This window comes from Ambystoma mexicanum, chromosome 5p, assembly GCF_040938575.1.
Source record: "Ambystoma mexicanum isolate Mex_15411 chromosome 5p, UKY_AmexF1_1, whole genome shotgun sequence".
Lineage (NCBI taxonomy): Eukaryota > Metazoa > Chordata > Amphibia > Caudata > Ambystomatidae > Ambystoma > Ambystoma mexicanum.
In genome coordinates, this window is record NC_090930.1 from 152,758,557 (window position 1) to 152,783,892 (window position 25,336).

Consider the following 25,336-nt stretch of genomic DNA (forward strand, 5'->3'; position numbering starts at 1 on the left):
GGAGTTATTTACAAAGATATTAGAAATGATATTAGCACTTGGCATAGGCCAAAAGGAGGGTTTGTCGGAATTGAAACAATGTTATGCCTCCTATCGCAACAATTGTATGTGCATTGGCCTACGCCAAGTTGTCTAAACATCACATGCGAACAAACTCCATGGCAAGGTCTTGACCTTAGAGAAAAGTAATGTAAGTCGCCATCTTGGATTAAGCCGCCATTTTAGGTTCTCTTGTTATATGGAAGTCACCCTGAACATCAAAATGGAGGCCGAATGACATTCTGAGTAAGATTCTGGCCGTTGTGACCTCCGTACACACGAATAATTAATATGCCTGCAGGCCACTTGTCGGGGTCGCGAACTGAGACCTTGTCCTACTGTTGACCTATGTGTAAATGTACAACTATATCAGCGAAACTAATCAAAATGCATATATTATAGGATTGACCTGGCAAGGAGCCCATAGGCCCGACTCCTAGAATGGTTAACCCGCGAGAGGGTTGGCCAAGGGCTGGATAAAGAGTATAAAAGACCCAAGTATTCCAATGTGCGGTCTCTCTCACTAACGCATTGAACTCTCGTTGAAGTTCGTTATGTTACTCTGAGAGCCGAATAGCTATCCGTTTGTCAATTGACTTTGGTAACTGTTGTAGCTTTTTAAATAAAGCACTTGTATGTACTTTGTAACCTGTGTTGGTGTGTTTCTTTCTGGGCTTCCCGGCCTCATATTATTTTTATGTTTTCACAGAGTGTGCTGGGTGGGTTTCGCAGCACAGGCGAGGGTCTGGCACTTGAAATAAATAGCTTACTGGGAGCGTAGGGTCAGGAGGGCAATAAATTGTTCTAAAATGGGGGTGGGTGGCTTGCACGTTTATGGGGACGAACGAGCAGAAAGTGCTTAGCTCATCTTGGTTCACATGCTGGTTCTCATGCTAACAATGATCTCACAGGAAGAAAACTGTATCATATTAGTTGTTGCAACTTTCTCCGGCTTCAGCGTGAGAATGGAAGCGCAGAGCTTTCCTTCGCAGGGGGAGTGCAAGGGTGGGGGCCAGCCAGCTGCCTGCGCGCCTTGTGTGTGTGTGTCTCTGTCCTTGGCTGCTGCGGTGGAAGGGGAGCTGAGCATTGCTGTACTATCGCCGTGAGGCCTGTTTACCCAAGATGGAGTCGAAAGGGGGCACAAAAGATGGATGCCCCGTGTCCTGCTCAGTAGTCCCATCTATGTAGCAGTCAACCGTGGTTAACTTTACATAAGGGCAAGGGGCAATCCCACTACCGTAGGCACGTGGTCCAAGCCTTGTACTGAGGAGTGCACGGTGCAAGGTGGCCTGGGGACCGCTCACTCCCATACATACCCCCCTTTTGTTACATCTAAAGTAACAAACTACTTATCTCGTTCTTTCCGTTCTCCCTTCGGTAGTGCTCAGCTTCCGCCACAGCCTCATCCCAAGCGGGTGTACCCTTTATTGGCATCCATGCTTTGCACACACTTCTTAAGCTGTTCCCTCTTCTTGCGTATTCTTCTGGGGTGACCATTAAGTATATCCCACCATCCCCATCTAAATCTATCCAAACCTCGTTATACCACAGCAAGTTCTTTGGTTCTTTAATGGTAGTGTGATGTAGACTATCAACCATGTCCCCATACTGCCTATAGATGGCAGTCATTCTATACTGCGGTATGGTGTATTCTCCAGTTTGTACTTTGGCATCTATCATGGTATCCACCGTTGTCTATCGGCCCACTGTTACCATCATCATTGATGAATTAGGCATGTTATTTTCACAGCATCTTAGTCCCAATTGGCACACACAGAATATTAGGAGAAGAAAGACAATAATGGGAATGAGTATCTTCGCTGCTATGTTCACCCATGATGGTATCCAGCTGAATAGATTGTCGAACCACGTGTCGTTATCTGCTCCACCTTCTGCTCTCATTCTTTCTCCTAAATTATGCACTGCTGTTATCACATGTGACAGTGTCCCGTTATCAGCATCTGAAGTTGGTACGAACATGCAACACACCCCCGCCAATTTTTTTGCAAACACCGCCGTCTATCGCCGTGATAAGATCTAAGACATATCTGTTTTGCATCGTCATCAGGCGCAGTGCACAGAGCTCTATTTTTATGATGTTGAATCCTTCTTCAGTGTCGTTAGCCAGCTGGATGAGCTCCCAGCACATTATCTGCAGCCATTTTGCGTTTGTCCTTACTTGAACGCCTGGTGCTAGAAATGATGCAAACAATGTCTCTGCAGATGAGAAAATCTTGTACTGTTGCGGGATTTCAGCAAGGAGTTCTGACGATTTGGACGAAATATAATTGGATCTTTTGCTACGTGACAACTTGGTTCTCAATGTTTCTTCTGACAATACTTCCTATGCTGGGGGCTCCATGATTGTCTCATCGGGCGCTGTCGATGGTTCAGCCGATTGCCCTGCTGCCGATGTGTCAGCCGATTGGCCTGCTGTCGAACTATCAGCCGAAGGCCTTGCTGTAAACTGAACGTGGCTCTTTGGTATCACCATTAGTGCTGAGTGAAGTGTGGCTAGGGCACAAGTGCCCCTCCAGGATGCTGAGAGATGCAGGTAAGCTCGTTTTCCACAGATCCAGTATATGTCCATTAATGCGGCAGTGCCTTTTTTCATATCTGGTATTATTATAGTCTTATTGCACTGCTGCACAGTTCCCATATTCACCTTCCCTTCTCCATGGAAGCAAAGTTTGTGCGGTATTTCTCTTTGAACCTTTATGGGCGTCTCCAGGGGTGTGACCCATGTCAGCTTGGTGATATGCTGTGACCAGATGGGGATGCACGTTTCTTTTGCCCACTCGTATGTTTCGTCTGACAGCCCTCGAAGCCCCTCAGCTTTGCATTTAATCGTTTCATCATGCCACTTGTCATCTGCATAGCTTGTACCTTTTATAATGAAAAATGGCTCTTGGAGGCAGATTACTCCTTGTCGTCTGCTGGTACAAGTTTGTTCGTTTTCCAATTTTCCCATAGTGACTGTGTGTGCTTGAAATGTCTTTTTTATTCTACACAGCATCAGATGAATCAAACATTGGACCTCAGACAAGGGTACTTCCTGTGGGATTAACATTTTTGGGGTTCCAGTTGCATGAGGAATAAGTGAGCACACGTAGCAACTTTCATTACTTGCTTGCTTTGCTGCGGCGCTCATGTCTGAATACCATTTATTTGATTGGTCAGGGTGTCGGGGGGTCCTCTATTTCATCTAACCCCAGATTGTGATAAATATCATATCTGTTTTTTCCCGCCCCCCTTTTTCTCCTCCTTCTTTTGTTTTTTAATTGGGTACTAACTTGTTGATATTGCAGCGGGAATATTCTGGACCATGCATCATCAATGTGTGTATTCAGTACTGGTTTCTGGGGCCGTGTGTGTGTGCATGCTTGTATTTCTGGAGTTAGTCAACCAATATTCATCATTTACATTCCATCCAAGCTCTATTTCCTTTGCCATAGTATTACTCAACAATGGAATAGCAGTTTTGTTTACATGCAATTGTTCATAGGGTGATGTTGTATTTATACTATTCGATTCAATGTTATAAGTGTCCTTCAAAATAGTCGTTGCTCCAGTCCATATTAGTTTAGAATCTGGTTTAGTCATTTTAGCCCCGTTCCCCCCTTTGTTCATTTCATTTGCCACAAATAAAACAACGTTATACCAAATAAAATAAAACATCATTATTGCAAATAGTATGGCAGCATATTTTATAACACATTCCACATTACTTAATCTACTGGCCCTAGTGGCATCCCTATTTCTATCTAACATCTCAGCCTGCTCAGCCGTTTCGTCGCATTGGATCATGTTGAACCTATGTGGGCGAGACAAATTCGTTAAGTCATCATGAAAAGAAACATATTTGTAATTGTTCATTTTTTTTCATCTCTTTGCTCAATTAGGCATTTAACAATTTATTTTAATCTATCATAAAAATAGTGAAGAAAAATAGAAAAAACAACACGATTTATATGAGAAGAAAAGAAAGAAAGAGAGAGAGAGAGAGACAAAATATGTAAAAAACATTTTGCTTTTCCACTATCTTTCCCTGTTTAAGTTGCAGTTTTCATCATGTCAAACTGTGCTAGCGATGGCATCCACACAGTCGGTTTCATTTTGGGGAAGTGCGACACTGTGCGCCCTTCTCACATCTGAGAGGTGCACCCAGTATTTCAACCCCTTCACTTTAACTGCAGTTGGGGTGCTATATACCACTGTGTATGGACCATGAAATCTTGGTGAATTCCACCTTCTTACAAAGCTTCTAACATAGATGTATTCCCCTGGCATTAAAGGCCCCTCCGGGCTATCTGCTGCCAGCATGGAGGTGTCTGTTGCTACATCTTCAGTAAATGGCAGAGCAATTTGTTTTGCTATGCTGCGTACTGCACGCGTTAGCTGTGCTAGGTATTCCTTAAACTCTTCTCCCAGCACCGTGGCAGCCCTGTGCGCATCAGACGCCCTCCTAACAGGAGAGAGCGGTGTGTGCATTCTTCTCCCCGTCACGATTTCATGCGGGCTTAAATGGTTGGTTTCTGAATTGGAACAGTGCTAGGGGCAGACAATATACCCAGTTTGTTTTCAACGTGCTGCATAATTTTGATAAATTGCTTTTGAGTAGCCCGTTGATCCTTTCCACAACTCCATTGGCCATTGGATGATAAATCGAACATAGTTTATGTTTCACCCCCAGAAGGGAGGTTACTTCTTTGAAGAGATCATTCACAAAGTGCGTGCCGTTGTCTGAACGGATCACGTCACATATTCCCCACCACGAGAATACTTCTCGCACAAGGAACTTGGCAGCACATTTTGCATCAGGATGGGGACTGGGGCCCGCTTCCACCCACCGTGAAAAAGGGCATACCACCACAATCAAGTATCTCGCTCCATTACATCTTTCTCCCATATCGGCGTAGTCGATATGTAGTTCTCTGAATGGTCCTGTAGGGCGTGGCAAAGTGCAACGCAGAGTTCGTAATGTCATTCCTGAATTGTACGTTTGGCATGTAGTACATTCAATCACAAATTTAGACAAGTATTCGTGCAGATTGGGAACAAACCAATCTTCCTGAATGTCTGAGGCGATGTGTTGTTTTGCAGCATGAGCTGGGAAGTGCAGTTGTTGGAACGCTACTTCTAATAATTCTACAGGCATCACTACCTTAGCTGTCGTTTCCTGTCTCCAAATGATATCTGTGGCTGATTGTTTACATCCTCGTTTGCCCCACAACTCCTGCTTTTCCGGTGGGGCCCTTCTCGGGAGTTCTATCAATTGTGCTATGGGCGTGTTACTGTATGCTTCTGCTGGTTGTTCTGCTGTGGTTGTTTTTACAATGTGCTCTGATGTTGGTGTTTTATTGAAGTACGAGGCTTCCTTCGCTGCTGCGTCAGCTGCCGCGTTCCCCAATGAGACGGCGTCTGTGTTATTGGTATGGGCTTGGCATTTAACCACCGCTACTATCGATGGCTCTGCTAAAGCTTCTATTAATTCATTTAGCAACGTGGCATGTTGTACGGGGGACCCGTCTGCTCTTCTGAACCCTCTCCTTTGCCAACGTGATAACCTTGAGTGAACTGTGGTGGTGACATAAGCTGAGTCTGAATATATTGCTACGGCACAATCTTTGGCTGTGTGTAACGCGCTGATTAGTGCGGTCAGTTCAGCTGCTTGCGCAGAGTAATGTGAGGGGAGGCGCTTTTGAACAATCACTTCGCATGTGTCTTCTTCCATGCGCACTACTGCCATCCCCACATGTTTCTCTCCTGTCTCTGAGTTTATGGATGCTGACCCATCTATGAAATAGATTTCTCCTTCTGTAAGGGCATTTTCTCTTGCTTTGGGAATGTCATCGCCCTCTCCCTCATACGTGCTACAATCGTGTTCCTGTAAATCCTTAGTTGTGCATGGCTCTGTAATGAATGTGGCCGGGTTCACTATCTGACCACGTGTACATTTGGACTTGATATTATTATTTCATAAGCAGATGCTCTAGGTGTTGTGATAGTAGATTTTGAACTTTCTAAGATAACAAATAATGAGTGTTCCGCATATAGCGTCACTGAACATCCCATTACGATCGTGGCACTTTTGTCAATGGCGAAGGCTTCTGCAGCGAGGGCCTATTCGCAAGCGAAATGTCCCTGCATTACTGGGTCTTATATTCCACTGTAGTACGCTAATGGATTGTGGCCTAGCGATGTCTTTTGTGTCAATACTGCTGTCATCAATGTTCCATTGCTGTGTGAAAACAGGAAAAATTCCCTTTCATAATCTGGATCTGCAAGGTCTGAGGCGTCTGTAATAAGGTCTTTTAATCGGGAGAATTGGGCAATTGTCTCCTGTGTTCATTTTATTGGGGCTCAGTTCTTTTGTGCTTCTTTCAGTGCTTGTAGCATTGGCCGTGTGTATGCTACGTAATCGAGGATCCATGCTCGGCAATAGTTACATATGCCAAGAAATTTCTGCATGTCCTTCACTGTTTTTGGTAAGATAATGTGTCGAATGGCCGCTGCTCTGTTTGGTAGTATTCTTTTTCCATCTTTAGATATTTGCTGACTGAGATATACAACGTCTGCAAGGCAGTAATGTAACTTTCCTTTGTCCACCTTGTATCCCTTGGCAGCCAATACGTTAAGCAGTGTTATCGAGTCTTCTCTACACTCTTCTTCTGTTTTGCTGAGTAAATCATCTACGTACTGTATAATGGTGCTCCCTACATCTGTGTTGCCGATGTCTTCTCGTAGTACTCTGTTAAAAATGCTTGGACTCTCGCAATACCCCTGTGGGAGTCTACGGTGTTCATATCTGCTGTTTCCTAATGTAAAGGCTGTAAGGTACTGCGACTCTGGTGCGAGTGGCACAGAGAAAAATGCATTTTTCAGATCAATGACCGTGAAGCAATTTGCCTCTTTTGGTATATTGCACACTATTGATGACGGGTTAGGCACTAATGGGAACTCTTTTTGGATGACGTCATTTAGTGGGCGGAGGTCCTGGACCATTCTCCATGCCCCTCCTTTTGCTTTTTTAATCGGAAAAATCGCTGTGTTGCATGGGGAGGTTGATGGCACTAAAATACCTTGGCTTAAGAGTGCATTCACTGTTTCTCTAATACCTCTGCTTCTTTGGATACTGGGTATTGTTTCACTCTGGGTGGGAGGGCACCTGGTTTCAGTTTTATCTTTATGGGAGTCACCTCATGCAACAATCCCACATCGTGTGGCCATGTAGTCCAAATTTCAGGTGCTACCCTGGCCATGTCTCCCTCAAATATTGTCAGTGGGGCCTTTATGTTAGCCATGAGTGGGTTGTGTATTTCTCTGTATTGGATCATAATGTCACATGGTATACTTATTTCCATTATTATTTCTCCATCCCCCTCGTAATCAGTAAACAATTCTTCATCAGTTATATCTTTTAACATTATGTTTGGCTCTATGCATAGCACACTTCTCCACTCGCGTCCCTGCGCGTCCAGGCCTATGACCACAATGCGTTTGTTGGAAACTTGAACTGCCTCAATGTCTATAGATATAATTGCGCCTGGCACTACATCTGTTGGTGTGATTGGGTGGAATATGAAGTCTGATGGTATTCTCCACTCTTTTTGTGTTATTTCAGGCACTACTCGGGTTAATACCTGTATTCCATAGACGAACATGTCCATGTCAATGGGGATCCCTCTTACTGCAACTTCCTTTGTAATCGTGCTTATTATCAGGAGTGCTCGTACAGGGCATACCCCTGGTGTCGAGCACACTATCCCTCTTTCAGTAAAGGCTATGGTCATGTTTAACTTACTGAGCAAGTCTCGTCCCATCAAATTGATTGGCGCGTCTTCGTAATACAATAAGGGTGCGCGCACTGTTTTTCCCCCTACTGTTACATCAAGATCTTTTGTATAAGGAACTTTTAAAATAGCCCCAGAGAACCCCTGCATCTCCAAATTTCTTCCCGAGAGCTGAAACCGCCCTTCTGTGAGACATGATTTTTCTGCTCCAGACTCTACCATAAAGATAAACTGCTTGTTTCCTATCTCTGCCGCCACTAGTTGTTCCTCATTTGCACTTTGTTTGGTGGATAGGACTGGACACGCAAGTGCTCCCTGTGGGCTGTCCTAGTCTTGGTATCTTTGCTGACCTGGCACTGAAAAAACGTTGTCACCTACGATCGTTACGCCACGGAATGGGGCAGGAGCACCGTTTGCGGCCGCTGCAAAAGGGTTATTGTTTATGTTCCCTACTGGGTTTTGTCTCGCCATGGGCTGTAGTGCGTTTTGCTGTTGTGGCTGCTGCTGCTGTTGTTGCTGTTGTGGGGCTGGCTGTCTTTGTTGCATTTGGGGGTCATAGCAGTACTGATCTTGTTGTCCCTCCCCCTCCCCATTGGAGCTCCACAAGGGCTACCTGGGTGTGGGCAGCCCCACCCCTGTTCATTGTTCATGGGCTGTTGCTGTTGTTGCTGAAAATACCCTAATGGTCGCATTCTACAATCTCGTGAATAATGTCCCCATCTTCCACAATTCCAACACGACCCCTGTTGTCCTCCTCTTGGTCCTTGCCCACCATACCCTCTGTTTCCCATTCCTCCGTATCCTCCCCTCTGCCCGTGGTACCCACCTCTTCCTTGGGCCGGCCTGTTCTGCCACTGTGATCCTTGGCATGGCTGTTCCTCTCCGTTCCACTGTCTTTGGTCCTCTCCAACCCACTGCGCTGCTATCCCAACAGGCCTTCCTCCCGCGTTTTCCTCTCTTTCGTTTCCTCTGTCTGCAGTTACACTGGCAGCCATGGCGGCAACCTTCACTAATTTCGTCTGTACTAATTTTGCTTCGTCGGCCAGCCTCTTTTGCATGACCTCCTTTTCCTTCTCTTTGATCCTCCTCCAATGGTGTACAATTATGCTCCGAATTTGTGGCCATCCCTTGGCTTCGATCCCAGCTTTTTTGTCCAAGGCCTTCTGCACTTCTTTCGGCAACCCCTTTTTAATGATAAAATAAAATAAAGCTGTTGATTGATTCCATGCCGTACCAGTTTCGCTTCTCCATAAGTCTTGCACTCGCAAAATTAATTGCGCAGGATCCTCGTTCTCCTCCATCGTGCACTGCATCACTGCATGTAAATCTGGAACGTCTGGAAATGCACGCCGCAATGCATCCCACACTTGTGCTTGAACATTATTGAATGGTGATCCATCGTGGCGATCACAGCTCATTGTTACTCCCGGACACCCTGCCCTCTCCCAGATTGTGTCTGCTTGGTCCCCGATTGCTGATACTAATAAGCTTTTCACATCACCTATAGCTAACAGCACGCCTGCCGTGTTCTTTTCAAAGACATGTATCCACTTACCTGCTCCTCCCGTCAGCGGGGGGAGGAGTTTTAATAGGTTGTTTTTGTCCATTTGGGCCCACGGAATATAGTTTGGCCTACCTGCTCCTTTATGTATCAGTGGCATTTGTAGTTTCTGTTTCTTTCCTGTTTTGCTCGTTCTCCCTTTTTTCGTTTTACTTACCAGTATGTTTCCTGTCCTCCCTGTTCGTTGGCTTAATCTACCTTGCCATAATGGTGGTGATAGTGTGTCTGGGTAACGGCAGTTTGGCAGTGGGGAACCCTCTGTGGCAGCTGCCTCTTCGTATTCATCTAAATCATCCCATACTTCTTCTATCTCTGACTCAAGCTCGTTATTATCCTCCCAGTTTTCCTTGGGTTAGCTTTCTTGTCTTTCACCCAGATCTCCACTTTGTTGACTCTCCTGTGTGTTTGGGCGTATAATTCTTACTGGCTTGTTATTCAATTGGAACAGGAACTGTCCTGACTGCCACTCCAGTTCCTGTCTTTGCTGTGATGACGTCCCTTGCGATGCTATAGATTGCCATGATACCGAGGATGCTGGGGTTGCATTGCTCACTGCCCCTATCGGGGGTGTGAGATCTGCCAGTGACAGCGGGGGTACCTCCCCTCTCCCTGGCAACATTTGCCCTTTGTCACATAGAGCTCTTAACCACGTTATTTCCATTTGTGCGTGTGCTAACTGGCGGTTCAAATCACCTGTTAAACGTGCTATGTCCACAGGAGGCGCACTCGTGGGGCCGTACAGGCCTCCTTTGTCATATGGTGGAGGTTCGGGGGCTGTGGTCCCGCCCTGAGCAGTGGCAGTGGGTGGTATATACAGGGGTTCACTAAACCCTACCACTGGCCTAGTCATTAAGGGATAGATTTGTGTTACTTCGTTTTCGGTTGTAGTTGTTGAGCATTCCCCTTTTGGTGTCCCGCCTACTTCTTTAGGTTTTTTCTGCTTTTCTATCATTCGGCTTGTACCTACCTCTGCCGTGGGGGCAACTTCCTCGAACATTCGCCATAAATCTAATACTTCTCTTCGGTTCTGTAACTGTTTCCCTTTGTATCATGCTAGTAAATGTGTTGATACTAGGTCCAATACTCTTTTGTCAAATTACCCTCCTTCTGGCCAAATTGGTGTAACCCCGTCTCCTTTTATCTCAGTGATCCACTGATCGTGATACTTCTGTATCCTGTCACTATATAGTGGAAGGTGCTGGCAAATATGCGCCAGTGGTGTTACTCCCCCCATGGCAATGTTTCTTTTCCTTTCTTGTGTGTTCTGGTACCCTTGAGTCCATTCCCACCTCTCACTTGGTATGTCAGTTACAATATGTGAAAATACGTTCTTTATCAAAGCTTGCAATTATGGTATGTCACATTAGCTGTTCTTTCTGAGAGGTGTTACCTAGTCACCTCTCACAATTTATTTCTTTGCCTATTATTCATTAATCACTAGTTACTTGTACTGAAATACTTTGGCGTGTTCAACAAGACATATACACAAAGCAGACCGACAAACATATAATCATGCAACATACACATGCACTGCCTGCGCGCGTTTGTTCTTTCCCTATTCCCGTTACTGTCCCTGGTTTTTCTTCTTTCCTATCCTATCTACTATTTCACATTCACTCCCCACCCCTTTCACCTTTATTATATCTCAAGATTTCTTACCTTCACGGAAAAAGAATATTCTAAAAAACTACTCCGAGCCTACTCGAGACCCCTACTATTTTTCTCTTTATCTTTATTCTGCAATTCGTTAAGTCATCATGAAAAGAAACATATTCGTAATTGTTCATTCTTTTTCATCTCTTTGCTCAATTAGGCATTTAACAATTTCTTTTCATTTATCATAAAAATAATGAAGAAAAATAGAAAAAACAACATGATTTATATGAGAAGAAAAGAAGGAAAGAGAGAGAGAGACAAAATATGTAAAAAACATTTTGCTTTTCGACTATACTTTCCCTGTTTAAGTTGCAGTTTTCATCATGTCAGACTGTGCTAGCGATGGCATCCACACAGTCGGTTTCGTTTTGGGGAAGTGCGACACTGTGCGCCCTTCTCACATGTGAGAGGTGCACCCAGTATTTCAACCCCTTTCCTTTAACTGCAGTTGGGGTGCTATACACCACTGTGTATGGACCATGAAATCTTGGTGAATTCTACCTTCTTACAAAGCTTCTAACATAGATGTATTCCCCTGGCATTAAAGGCCCCTCCGGGCTATCTGCTGCCAGCATGGAGGTGTCTGTTGCTACATCTTCAGTAAATGGTGGAGCAACTTGTTTTGCTATGCTGCGTACTGCGCGCGTTTGCTGTGCTGGGTATTCCTTAAACTCTTCTCCCAGCACTGTGGCAGCCCTGTGCGCATCATACGCCCTCCTAACAGGAGAGAGCGGCGTGTGCATTCTTCTCCCCGTCAAGATTTCATGCAGGCTTAAATGGTGATCCTTACATGGTTGGTTTCCAGCAGCTTCAAGCCTCAAGTAAGTGCCTGCGCCGCCCCTCGCTTGGAAAGTCGAGTCCCGCTGTCGCCGCTGTAATTGTTTCGCTCCATTACCGGCTGTTCTTTACTTTGTCAGTGCAGCACTGCTGGCGCCGCAGAGAAAATCCATATCTCACCTGTACCGATTCCAGTGGAGCGGTGCTGTTTCACCCCACATAGCGTCCGTCTGGAAGCCAACGCTCGGTTCATGAGAGGGGAGGGGAAGGACAGCAGGAAGGAGATTACCGTGCACTTGCTAATAGAAGCGCAGCGTGAATGCAAAGGAAAGCTGCAAGGAAACTACCGTATGTTCGGAAGCGACGCGCCTTACGAATTTTATAGAAGCTCCTGGGTGCGCGTTCTGAAGGATTGGAGGCGCTTTGTTGCCCGTGTAATTAAGTGCAAATGAGATGGGTTCGCTTTCATAACCATCAGGAGAGGAGCATTAGGAGAACTGGGTATAAAAGGTTGTCAGAGCTCAAGAAAAGCAGTTTGTCTATCAGAGGCATTGTGAAAGACCATTGGATCAAGAGTCTGAGTCTGAGTCCCTAGGAGCTACCCAGCAAAGACTGAATACTGCTGGAAACGGTGTTATACATGACAAGGCACCAAGGAGAGCAGTGCCTTGTTTGGTGATTGCTACAGTACCTAACCTGCACAAGAGACTTCTCCAAGGTAGCTGGTGATGAAAAGAGTAGAGGATAGAGGTGCAGCGGTTTTAGCCACAGGAGCATGGCGGCTTTTCCCGGGAATAGCTGGCCCACCAATTTTTATGCCAATTCCTGGATCAGCACAAATAGCGTGGTCCCAATGGCGCAAAGGATTTTTACACTATATGAAAGCTGCTGGAGTGACATTGTATTCTAGCGAAAGGAAATTGGCACTGTTATTACATTTCCTAGGATGTGAAGGTCAAAGAATATTTGAAACGCTTCCCCAACCCTCGGGGGATGGGAGCGGTGATGATATGAATGAGTTTGACTTGGCCATGTTGAAACTAGACAAACATTTTAACCCCAAAACCAGTACAATCCTGGAAGGCTATAATTTTCGCATGCGGGTACAGGGCCATGGAGAATCTGTGGAAGACTATGTAACGGCGTTGCGACACTTGGCGTTATCCTGTAAATTCCAGGAGGCGTTTGACGAACACATCTGTGACCAGTTCATGAAACATTGTAGATCCAATAAAATTTGAGAGGAACTATGGTTAAGGGATAAGCCTAATTTGGATGAGGTATTAGATATTGCCAAGCGTGTGGTTCATTCACTAGCGTGTGTGGCCAAATTATCAAAGAGTGAAATGGGAGAGCCGAAGGAAAACAAAACTGAAATACTAAACGTGGTGGATGCGAAGAGCAAAAGGAGGGGAAAGAATAGACAAACGCGTCGCATTGCTGTGGAAGAGAGAAGAAATCAGGATTTGTCGCAAAGAACTGAAAGAAAAGATGAAAGGAAAGACGAAAGACTATGTTTTAGATGTGCGAATAGTACGCATTTTGCCTCTTACATCGTGTGTCCTGGTCGCAGAACTACTTGTGCGAAATGTAAAAGAAGGAGACATTTTGTGAACTGTTGCAAGAATTACCAGTTTGGCCAGGCTGGTCAAAAGAAGGTTCTCTGTGTGAATGATGAAGAAGATGGAAGGTCGTCAGAGGAGGAAATAACACTGCCGATGCAGAATGTCATCGTCCATACCATCAATGTTGTTATGGAGGGTGAATGCTCAGATGACTGTGAACGTCCGTATGCAGTGTTAAGTGTGAATGATCATAGGGTTTCCATGATGGCCGATTCTGGTTCGAAGATTACTTTAGTATCTAGAAGTGTATTTGAGAGGGAGATGAAAGGCGTGCTGTCAGAATTGCTAGAACCTGACATAAATCCTAGTGGCTATAATCAGGATAGGATCGAGTTGTTGGGTTATGTGTGGAGTAAGTTTGAATTTAAAGGACAGAAATGTGATGGCAAGGTGTACATTACCAAGAAGGGTCAATCCTTACTGGGATGGAGGGAACAGAACAACCTAGCCATCAGACTCGATCCCAATCAAGCAGAACAAGTACTGCAAGTGTCGTCAACATGCTCAACTGCCAGCAAGTATGTCTCAGAATATGGTAGTGTGTTTGATGAGACATTGGAGAGAGTGAAAGGGTTTCAACACCAAATTATATTAAGGAAGGGCAGTACGCCCGTTGTGGCGAAACCTAGGCCAGTGCCTTTTTCTTTACGAGAAGGTGTTAAAAAAGAGCTAGAGAAACTGTTACAGATGGGGGTCATTGAGAGAGCGGGGGGAGTTGAGTAGGTGTCCCCTGTTGTGGTTGTCAAAAAGAGTTTGGGTGATCTAAGGCTGTGCGTGGACATGCGTGAGCTTAACAAATGTGTGATGGTTGATAGGCATCCACTACCCAACATGAGTGAGATGTTGACAATGGTTGGTAGAGGCAAAGTTTTTTCAAAACTCGATATGACATCTGCATATCACCAAGTTGAACTACAGGAAGGATGTAGGAAAGTTACGGCCTTCATCACTCACGATGGAGTGTTCCAGTTCAGAAGGATGCCGTTTGGTTCGGCGTCAGCCTCATCAGTGTTTCAGAAGATTATGGATCATTTTCTTAGAGGTATGAGGGGAGTGTTTTGCTTCCAAGACGATGCGTTAATAAGTGGTGAAACGCTAGAAGAGCATGACAGGAATTTGGGTAGAGTTTTGAAGATTTTTGAGGAGAGGGGTATAACTTTACGAGAGGAGAAATGTAAATTTGCTGTATCTAAAGTGGACTATCTAGGTCACAAGGTATCTTGTGAAGGTGTCAGACCCAAAGAGGATATGGTTAATTCTATAAAGGAGATTGAGAAGCCAGCCACCAAAAGTGAACTACGTTCATTTTTGGGCATGACTGAATTTTATCAAAAATTCGTAGTGAACTGTGCATCCAAAGTACAGGAAATGTGAAAAATGTTAAGGAAGGGTGCAGATTTCATTTGGAATCAACAGTGTCATTTGGAGTTTACCAGAATCAAGGAAGAGATAGACATGGCCCGTCCATTAGGATGTTTTAACACAGGAAACGAGGAACCTATGTTTGCTTATTTGCTTACAGTGTTCTAACTTTGTCAGTTTAAGTTTGTCTCATCAGGAGAGGAGCCTCTGTTATTGCTAGGGGTCTTTTCCATCTTTATACCTCAATAAATACATATAAGAAGACTTACCTGTTTCCTCTGGTGTCTTCATAACAGAAACCACCAGAGAAGGAGACCAGGTTCAGATTAAGATCAGAATGTCCCAGGCCAGAGCTCTCGGGGAAGGTGGCGGAGACCCCTGAGCTTGACTCAAAAATGTTGACTTTCGTCACGAAGGCCGGTAAGGACGCTAGAAGAGGGATGGACCGCGCTTGGCAGTCATGCCAAGATAAAATATTGGATTTAACAGGCCCCACAGCTAAAGTGATGGACCTCGCAGAGAAGGCGAAGGACACCAGAGAGCCGATGGACCCGTATGTACTAGCTGGATGGGCTCAACGCGCCGTGTGTCTCCTAGGAAATGCAAATACCGCCATTTCAGCGGAGAGACGTAGGTCTATCCTCTTGAAGTTAGACAACAAGTTAGGAGACTTAGCCTCGTACGAGGCAGGAGAAGGTACGCAAGGACTTCTCTTTGGCGACACATTCATCAAGGAGATGAATAAATTTGTAGGGACTTATACTGCGCTTGAGAAGGCTCAAGTATCGATTATAAAAGTGTTACCTACGTGGGTTTTGCAGGGGCCGGCCACAACAGGGGTCGCTCGTCCGGCTGCCATAATTACAAGAGAACCCAGGGGCCAAGGGCCCAATACTCGGAGTCGCGCCAACAAGACGCGTTCTTCCCGAGCAGAGGCAGAGGCTTCAGAGGGCGCTGAGGAAGAGGATATTTCAGGCAGCAGAATAGTGCCACAGGTGAGAGAGAGCGCAGCAAATTATCCCCCAGTGGGCGGGAGGACGTTGCCTTTTATGAACAACTGGCGCGAATTATCAGCAGACGCGTGGGTGCTTCAGACAGCTCAGAGATTTTATCTAGACTTCATAGAGGAGCCGTTTCAGTCTCAACCCCCTCAGCACATGCATTCCAGAGAGGAGGAGATAGCTCTATTGGATGCAGAGTTAGAGGCACTGGTGCGAAAACAGGCGATAGAGAGGGCGCAGCCACAGGCAGAGAGTTTCCTGAGCATCATGTTCTTGGTACACCGCAAAGGAAAGGTGAGACCAGTTATCAATTTGAAGAAGCTGAAAGGGTGGCTAGTCTACAGACACTTCAAGATGGAGGGAATGCACTTATTGGCGGACCTCCTGAGGAAGAACGATTGGCTAGCTCGTCTAGATTTGAAGGACGCATTCCTCATAATTCCTGTAGCTCCGGTACACTGGTGTTTCCTATGTTTCGAGTGGAAAGAGGAGATATGGCAGTTCAAGACGTTGCCCTTCAGGTTAGCGTCGGCGCCTTGGGCCTTCACAAAGATAATGAGGCCTATAGCCACTGCAATGAGAGAACAGGGAATAAGGATGATCATATACTTGGAAAACAGCCTTCTCATGGCATAGAGCAGGGAGAGACTTCAGAGGCAGGTTCAGTGGTCGACCGCTGTCGTCTCCAGCATAGGCTTCTTGATTAGCAAAGAGAAGTCAGAGCTAGTTAAATGCAAAAACCTGGAATTTTTAGGTTTCACCATAGATACGAGGAAGGCCACTCTAGCACTCCCGCCCTCCAAAATAAGATCCATCAAGAAGGACCTGAGGTCAGCCCTGGGGAGACAGTTTATTTCGCTTCGGAATCTAGCCAGGATAGTGGCGCTTCTTGCGGCCTCGATCCAGGCTATTTTCCCCGGGCCTTTGCACTATCGAGCCCTTCAGAGACTCCAGATCAAGAACCTTCAGAAGGGATGGATATACCATCATCAAGTCCTGTTGGACGAGGACAGCAGGACAGAGCTCCGATGGTGGCTGCACAATATGGAAGCATGGAACGGCAGAGGCATCTTCGGAGACCTGCCAGAGCTCATAATAGAATCAGACGCCAGCAGGTCAGGCTGGGGGGCCAGGTGCGGACACACAGAGACAGGAGGGAAGTGGTCTCCAGAAGAGCTAGAGCTGCGCATAAACTGTTTAGAGCTGCTAGCGGGATCATTCACAGTGAAAGCCTTCTCCAAGGACAGGGCGCAATACTGCATTCTGCTACGCATGGACAATATATCCGCAGTGAGGTATATCAACAAGCTGGGAGGTACAAAGTCCAAAATGCTAGCGGAGATTGCGAAGGATTTCTGGCACTTCTGCCTAAGCAAGAACATATCAGTGAAAGCGGAATATCTTCCGGGAGCGAAGAGTACTGTGGCTGACCGGAATTCCCGTTATCTGGTAGATTCCAGCATCTGGAGACTGCACGGATCAGTCTTCAACAAATTGCAGCACAGATGGGGGCCATTTCATACAGATCTGTTTGCTTCCAGACTAAATGCACACCTGCGGAACTACTTCAGTTGGAGATTAGACCCGGAAGCGCTGGGAACGGATGCGTTCCTACAAGTTTGGGGACGACGCGTCCATTATGCCTTTCCCCCCTTCTCGATGATAGCCAGAATGCTAGCGACGGTGCGCCGGGACAAAGCCGAGTTAGTGATAGTAACTCCGGAATGGAGTTCTCAAGCCTGGTTTCCGATTCTGATGGAACCTTCCACGGATTTCCCTCAGAGGATCTTACACCGAGAGGATCTCCTCTTAGATCCAGCAGGAGCGCCTCACCCTCTGATTCTGGAGAGGAGTCTGACGCTCCTGGCCTGCAGAATTTCAGGCGACGGTGGTGCTTGCCGGGACTTTCAGAGGAGGCTACAGAGCTCATCAAAGTATCATGGGCTCCCTCGACAGTCAGGAGCTATAATTCCACTTGGCAAGTCTGGGAATTATGGTGCAGGGAGAGGAGTATTCCTCCCATTTCAGCCCCTATAGCGTGAGTCATACATTTCCTGGCATCTCTTAGCGCAGAGGGGAAAGCATTCAGAACAATAGGGGTGTATAGGTCCGCCATTTCGGCGGGCCACAAGCTGGTGGAAGGAGTACCAGCGGGAGAGCATCCAGCGGTGATAAGACTTCTCAAAGGTATTAACGTAAGCAGGCCTCTGCAGCCTAGGTATTCAATTCTGTGGGACATCACAAAGGTCTTACACATGTTTGAGCAATGGCCAAGAAACAAACTCCTGTCAGAGAAGCAACTGTCGGGGAAGCTAGCCACTTTACTATGTTTGGTTTTTGTAGACGTATTTCAGATGTGAAAGCTCTCGAGACAGACTAGATGATTTTCTATTCTGAGGGAGTGGCATTCAACATAGCGTAGCGCACTAAAACCAACTCCAGGATAATTACTTACCCGTATTTTCCAGATAACAGCAACCTCTGCGTAGCGCAATGCATAAAGCGATATGAAGCAGCCACAGCCGCGATAAGACCGGTGGGAATGACTCAACTGCTTATTGCGCGCAGGAAGCCTTACAGAGCAGTATCTCCAGCTACTATAGCGAGATGGGTGAAGGAAATCATGACATTGACAGGGATAGACATATCTGTGTTTGGAGCTCATTCAGCCAGAGGCGTTATGGCTTCCGGAGCTTTTGCAGCTGGAGTTCCGCTGCAGGAGATCATGAAAGCCGCAGATTGGTCCAGTGACTCAGTATTCAGAACTTGCTATTTTAAGTCGGTAGCAAATATTACAGCGGCAGTGATGCAAAGGTTTGAACAAGCATAATGCTCGCCTCCGGTCTTGTAATAGAATACAGATTGCCCATGCGACAAGCGCAGGAAGTCTTGATTCTATTAAAGACACAGAGGCAAGCATTATCCCGCCCTACAGAATTTAAGATTGTAAATAATGTGCTACTGCATTACTATCATTGAAATGTTAAGAGGAGTTCCCGACCCTAACGATGATGATCTTCTCTTTGTCTGTAGGAGAAGAGCAGAAGAGTAACGGGGAAGGATAGGAAGTCGAAGGGTCTTTCCTAAGTAGCAGAGAGGATGCACGTTGTTTAAAGTTGTTTAAAGTTGGATCTACTGGATAGTTGCAGGAGATTTGCAGCAAAAGGGAAAAAAGAAGAGGAAAGTACCTAGAGACACGAGGGTTTATACTTACCAAGGTACTTCCATTGGTGGACCGAATTGAGAGCCTCTAAGAATCTTGGGATTGGTGGTCCTGATGAACTATGTTTTGTTTATTTTCTTTTTTTAAGCGAGTTGGGCATACTATCTTAATAAAAAAAAAAACAGTTTAAATGGTAAAGTTTTGAATTGCTGTTGAGCGGTAAATAAAGAAGAAAGGCATAATGCTCGCTTCTGTGTCTTTAATAGAATCAAGACTTCCTGAGCTTGTCGCATGGGCAATCTGTATTGTCGTGCTGTTCCTCTTAGCCCTCAGTTTTTACACTAGGATACGTGAAGCCTTATTGAATGTACTAGAGTAGAAATGTTTTGTTCAAAATAATTTATGAGAAATATCATCCACCCATAGTGCCTTTAGTTCTGCTCTTGCCACCTGTAACTACCTATATGTCTTCTCCCTCTGGCCTCATCCTCCTTGACCTTTCCTCTGCTTTCAACATGGTCACACTGGCGTAACAGGGGCCCCCGCAACCCCTGCTGTGCGGGGGGCCCCGCGGTGTGGGGGGCTCCGTTAGCACATGTCCTGGGAGGGGGCCCCACTTAAAAAAATAAAAAAATAAAAAACTTTTTAAAAAAAGTTTCTTTTGAAATTCACTCTGCATTCATAAAGAACATATCTGTAACAGAAATCATTTCTTTATGAAGGCAGAGTGACTACAAATAGATACTTTCTTTTTGAAGTCCGAGGGCCCCCCTACCCTATGACATGGAAGACCCTAGGCTGGAGGTCTCCATGTCATGGGGTGGGGGAGAGCCCTATGCCTTCAAAAAGAAATAGTTTGTTTCTGAAGTCACTCAGCCATCATAAAGAAATTATTTTGGTTATGTTTCGGTCCTTAACAGAAATAATTTCTTAATGAAGTTATAGTGACTTAAAAAAAGAAACAATGGGGCTCATTCTGACCATGCCGGTCCGGAAACAACGGTGCTGGTAAGCCTACAGGCACTGTTGTTTCCGGACTGGCATATTACTGGTCTGCCTGGTAGGGCTGCCGTGCCCGACAGGTCTGACCCTGCCAGGCACAGCAGCCACGATAGGCAGACCAGTCACGGAAGCACCGGCACTGTTAACAACAGTGCAGGTGCTTCCGTGTCCCCATTCCCATGGAGTCTGGGGATTAAACAAAATTACCGGCACCTGATTTCCCAGACGCCGGACTTGAAATATCACTGTGACACCGGGAAGTCAGGCGCTAGTAATTTTTTACGGGTCCGGCGGCAACCCGTCGGTAGCACAGGCACGGTTACCGCTGGACCCGTAATGAGCCCCAATTTCTTTTTGAAGTAATAGGGCTCCCCTCAACTCCATGACGTGTGTGTGTGTGGGAGTCTATGGTGAAGGGGTGCACACTCAAATGTATAGCTGGCTGCCTGTGTGAGTGTATGGTGAAAGGGTGCACACTTAAATGTATGGATGACTGGGTGTGTTTATGGTGAATGGTGTGTGTGCTTGTGTACAGGGGCACAACAAAACCTTCATTTCAGGGGGGCTAACCCTTCAAATGTTGGGAGAGGCGCTAACTTCACAGGCGGTGGGGAGGGGGAAACTTATTTGTGTGGGCGCATTCAAATTATTTACGCATTTTAATGAGACTATTCTAGTGCACATTCAATGTTACAAACAGTCAACTCTCTCCTATAAGTCTCCTGTTCCCTCTCTACCCTTCCAATCACTCCCCTGGAATGCAAGTACTAAACCCACATCACGATTTCAATTGCCTAAACAATGTGGCATTTGAATGCAGGTACTAACAGTGAAATGCTTTACATTGGTAATTGCTGGGTTCTTGTTAACAGCAAAAATCAGGTGTCGTTTAAGTGTCCTGTTCGGTCCGGCAACTGCTCTAAAGGTTAGCCAGGTTGAGTCAACCTGTTGAATCAATATAGCCCAAAATGTCAGGGGGGGTAGTGCTGAAGCCCAGTCAACTCAATGGTGTTGCACTACTACTTGTGTTTAATGCCTTGCTTACTCCTAGCCCTATTCTTCCTCGCCCAGTACTTATGTATGAGGCAGTACTTGTGTGTGAGGCACTCTGCCTCATACACAAGTACTGGGAAGAGGTAGAGGTACATGGAGGTAATGCCTGATTTAGCTACCTGTAATCTTCATCACTCCTAGTCCCACTGTTCCTCATCCCAGTAGTTACCTATGAAATAAGGAGTCTCATACGTAAGCTCTGGGACAAGGAAGAGGGACGTGGAGGTAATTCTGAGCCAAGGAGCTGATTGTGGAGGTTGGGGTAGTGGGTGGGAGGGAGAGGGGATGTGTGAGGGGGGCGGGATTGTGTGATAAATCATAATGGTTGTACATGTCCAGGCTAAGCAGGCATGATATGTGGCTAAAGAGGCATTTTGATGCAGCCAGTCTAATCATTCCTCAGTTTGGTATGACTTTCTTTTAACTGGACATTTCTCATAAAGCAGTCCTGCTACCTTTAATTACATGGATAGATTGGCATTTGGGTGCTGCCAATCTAGCCATTTCTTACTGTGGCATTGTATATTTTTCTGGGCATCTGTGATAAAATGATATGATATGATACAGGTCATTTATAATGCGCCTGTACACAAGTGTACACAATGGAGGGATGATAGAGGGAGGACAAGACAAACAAACTCACTAGGCCTTGTGTCATTGCGGGAACGAGAAGTGCAAGGGGAAAGGGAGGTGGGTGAGTGCAAGTGAGAGGGGAGGGGAAAACAGGTCATCAATGCTGAGTAAGTGCAGCCAGGGCAGAGCGGCTATTGGTTGTGCAAGGAGAACAAGGGACTGCAGGGTTACAGTTACAGCCCCTAAGTGCATGGTAGGCCCGGAGGCAGTTCAAGGGTGACCAATCAAGAATAAGCCTGGACTCAGAGGAATTCTGAGGGTAGCCAAGCAGCCAGTGGGTACAGCAGACAGGTAGGTCAGCAGGAGGGAGAGAGCGAGAAAGCAGCAGAGAAGAGGAAAGTTTTGAGCTGCTTCCGAAACTTCAGGTTGTCTGCCTCAAGTGTGAGAGGGGCAAGGAGGCCATTTCAGAGGGAGGCACCAGCAGAGGAGAGAGGTCTACCCCCACGCTCTGCCTGGAGAAATGTCTAAGCCTTAGAGAGTTGGAGGTAGCTGAGTGAAGGGCTAGAGAAAGAAGGTATTTTGGAAGAGAGCATTGGATTTAGTGTGGGCCTTGGCCCCAAAAAAGCCTTGTGGACAATGCAAAGGTTCTTGAACTTGATCCTTGCAGCCAGTGGAGAGATTTCAGGGCTGGCGAAATACAGTCCCAGGGCTTGAGGCCAAGGGTAAGTCTTGCAGTCCTGTTCTGGATTAGTTGCAGATGACGGAGACTAGAGGAAGACAGATTGAGAAAGTGGCTGTTGGAGTAGTCCAGCCTAGAGACAGTGAGCTTCTGGTGGAGAGTGAGAAAGGGAAGAGTCCTTTTGAGGAGGAGCAGCAGGTAGTGGGACTTCTTGGTGATGTCCGAGATGTGAGGAGAGAAAGAGAGTGTGGCGTTGAAGATGACACCAGGGTTTTTTGCCTCACAGGAACACAAAGGAAGAGGGCCCAAGGCGGTCTGCTATAGTGAGAGAGGAAACGCAGAGGCAAGGGTCCCAATGAGAAGGATCTCCATCTTACTGGCATTAAGGTAGAGATCGTTGGAGGCGCACCAATCCTTAATCGTGGATAGACAGTGAGGAATGATCAAGAGAGGAGAGGAGGCTGAGGGGAGCCTGAAGGAAAGCTGAGTCATCCGCATAACACTGCAGGTTAGAGGAGAAGGTAGAGATCAGGGAGGCCAAAGTGGCCAAGTAGAGGTTGAAAAACCAGCGTGAGAGAATAGAGCCTGGGGAATGCCACAGGTAGAGAGAGGTGACGGAGAGAATGGGACCAAGATGGACCTGGGAGCGGAGGGGCGATCCAAGTGGAAGGAGGCCAGTCACTCTAGGGTATGATCCGTGATGCCCAGGTTCTCACAGAGTCGATTGATCAGGATGGCGACGTTGAACCTGTCGAAAGCAGAGGAAAGATTAAGGATGAGAACAGAAGGAATGCTGGAATCAAGGTTAGAGAGCAGCACAGGTGTTAAGGAGAGCAGTTTGCATGCCTCTGTCAGCTCTGAAGCCAGACTGATGGCCATGGAGACCACCAACAGATTCAGTGTGGAGAGTAAGCTGGGAGATGGCAAGCTTTTCCAAGAGTTTGCTCAGGAAAGGGGAGATGGGGATTGAGCGATAGTTTGCCGGGCAGGTAGGATCAGCAGACGGCTTCTTGAGGAGTGGGTGCACAAGGGAGTGCTTAAAGGGGGAGGGGAGCATTGCAGTGGCAAAAGAGTGATTACAGAAATCTGCCAAGGCTGGAGCGAGGGTGTCAATATGGGCTTTGATGGTTCTGGAGGAGCAGCAGAGGACCGGTTTGGACGACACTTTCATAGATCAGACTTGTCTAGAAACCTTGTCAGGTGTTGTCAGAGAGAAAGGAAAAAGGAGGAGGAGAGGTAGAGATGGCCAAAAGGGGCCGAGAGAGGAAGAGGAGATAGAGGACAGGATGTCCTGATATTTAGCAGAGAAGTGAGAGGCCAGAGCTGTACAGAGGGCCTGGGAGGGAACAGGAGAGGTATAGACCACAACAGGATTGACCAGTTCCTTGCAGATTTTAAAGAGTTTGACTGTGTTGTTAGAGGCCGCGGAGACACATGCTTTCATTTGTGCTCTCTTCTTGATGAGTGTTATTGCTTCGACTGGCATTTTGCTGCAACCAGTCTACGTATGTCTAAATGTGGCCTGGCATGCTTTACTATAATGTTATTATGTGTTTACACTGGTCTACATTGTGCAGCCAGTTGGACATGTTTTCATTGTGGCATGGCATTCTTAATAGCAAAGCATTAATGTTCCTGTGCACTGTTGGTGACTTGCATGTATTGGATTGTGTTACCCTACAAAACAATTGCAAACACTCTGGCTTTATAGCCAATTTATCTCAGGAAGTGTGCTGTATATTGCATTAAAACACATATTTATATCTTTCTCCTAGCTCAGTGTGCAGCATACCCCTTCAGCAGCACATTCATGCGTATTGCACAAGCGTGACAATCTAGGCCGGCCCAGAGTGTGGCGCGACCCATGATTTGTTGCCGAGTTGGGGGGCCCCCTCAGCATGGCTCACAGGGGGGCCCCCACATTTTGTGTTACGCCACTGCATGGTCAACCACACCACCCCGATCAACCAACTTCTTGTGAACCTCAGCATCACGGATCAGGCCCTGGCGTGGCTGACCTCCTTCTTCCTGGACGGTCCCTCTGGGGGCCAACCTGGGTCCTTTCTCCCCACCACTTTTCTCTCCACATGTGGTGTCTCTCAGGACTCTATCCTCCTACTCTGGCTCTTTAATTTCTTTCTTGCCCCTTTGGCTCACCTGATCTCCACCTTCTCTTCTAATGTTCAGAGTTATGCAGATGACACTGTGCTCTCTTTCAGGCTTCCCTCAGCCTCCTCTCCTCCCCCGGTCATTCCTGACTGTCTATCCGCGATTCAGGACTATTTGCCTTAATGCCAGTATTTGTATTTGTATTTAGTTTATTTGTATAGCGCACCTGGCCCAAAGGCATAGGCAGAGATCCTTCTCATTGGGACCACTGCTCCCGCTTTCCCTCAAACACTCTGGCTACCCTCCTTGGGCCCTCTACACTCGCCTACCTGTGAGGCCAAAAACCTTGGTGTCAGCTACGTCTCCACTCTCTCCTTCTCTCCTAGCATCACGGACCTTTCCAAAAAAAGGCCCACTTCCAGCTACACCTCCTCAGAGGTATTCTACCATTTCTCACTTTCCCCCAGAAGCTCAATGTCTCCAGAGCCCTTGTTCTCTCCAAGCTGGACTACTGCAACAGCCTCTTTCTGCCTACCTCTAGTCTTCGCCCTCTGCAACTAATCCTGAACAGGACCGCAAGACTTATCCTAGGCCTTAATCCTAGTTACTGTATCTCTCCAGCCCTGAAATCTCTCCACTGTCTCCCAGTGGCTGCAAGGATCAAGTTCAAGACACTCTGCATCTTCCAGAAAGGCTTTCTGGGACCGGGATCTGCACTATATCCAACTCTCTCTTCTGAAATATCTTCCTTATAGAGCCCTTCGCTCAGCTACCTCCAACTCTCTGAGGGTCAGACGCTTCTCCAGGCAGAGAGTGGGGGGTAGATCCCTCTCCTCTGCTGGTGCCTTCCTCTGGAACGGCCTGCCTGCCTCTTTCAGACTTGAGCCTGACCACTTGAAGTTCATGAAGCAGCTTAAGACCCTCCTTTTCTCCTCTGCCTTCT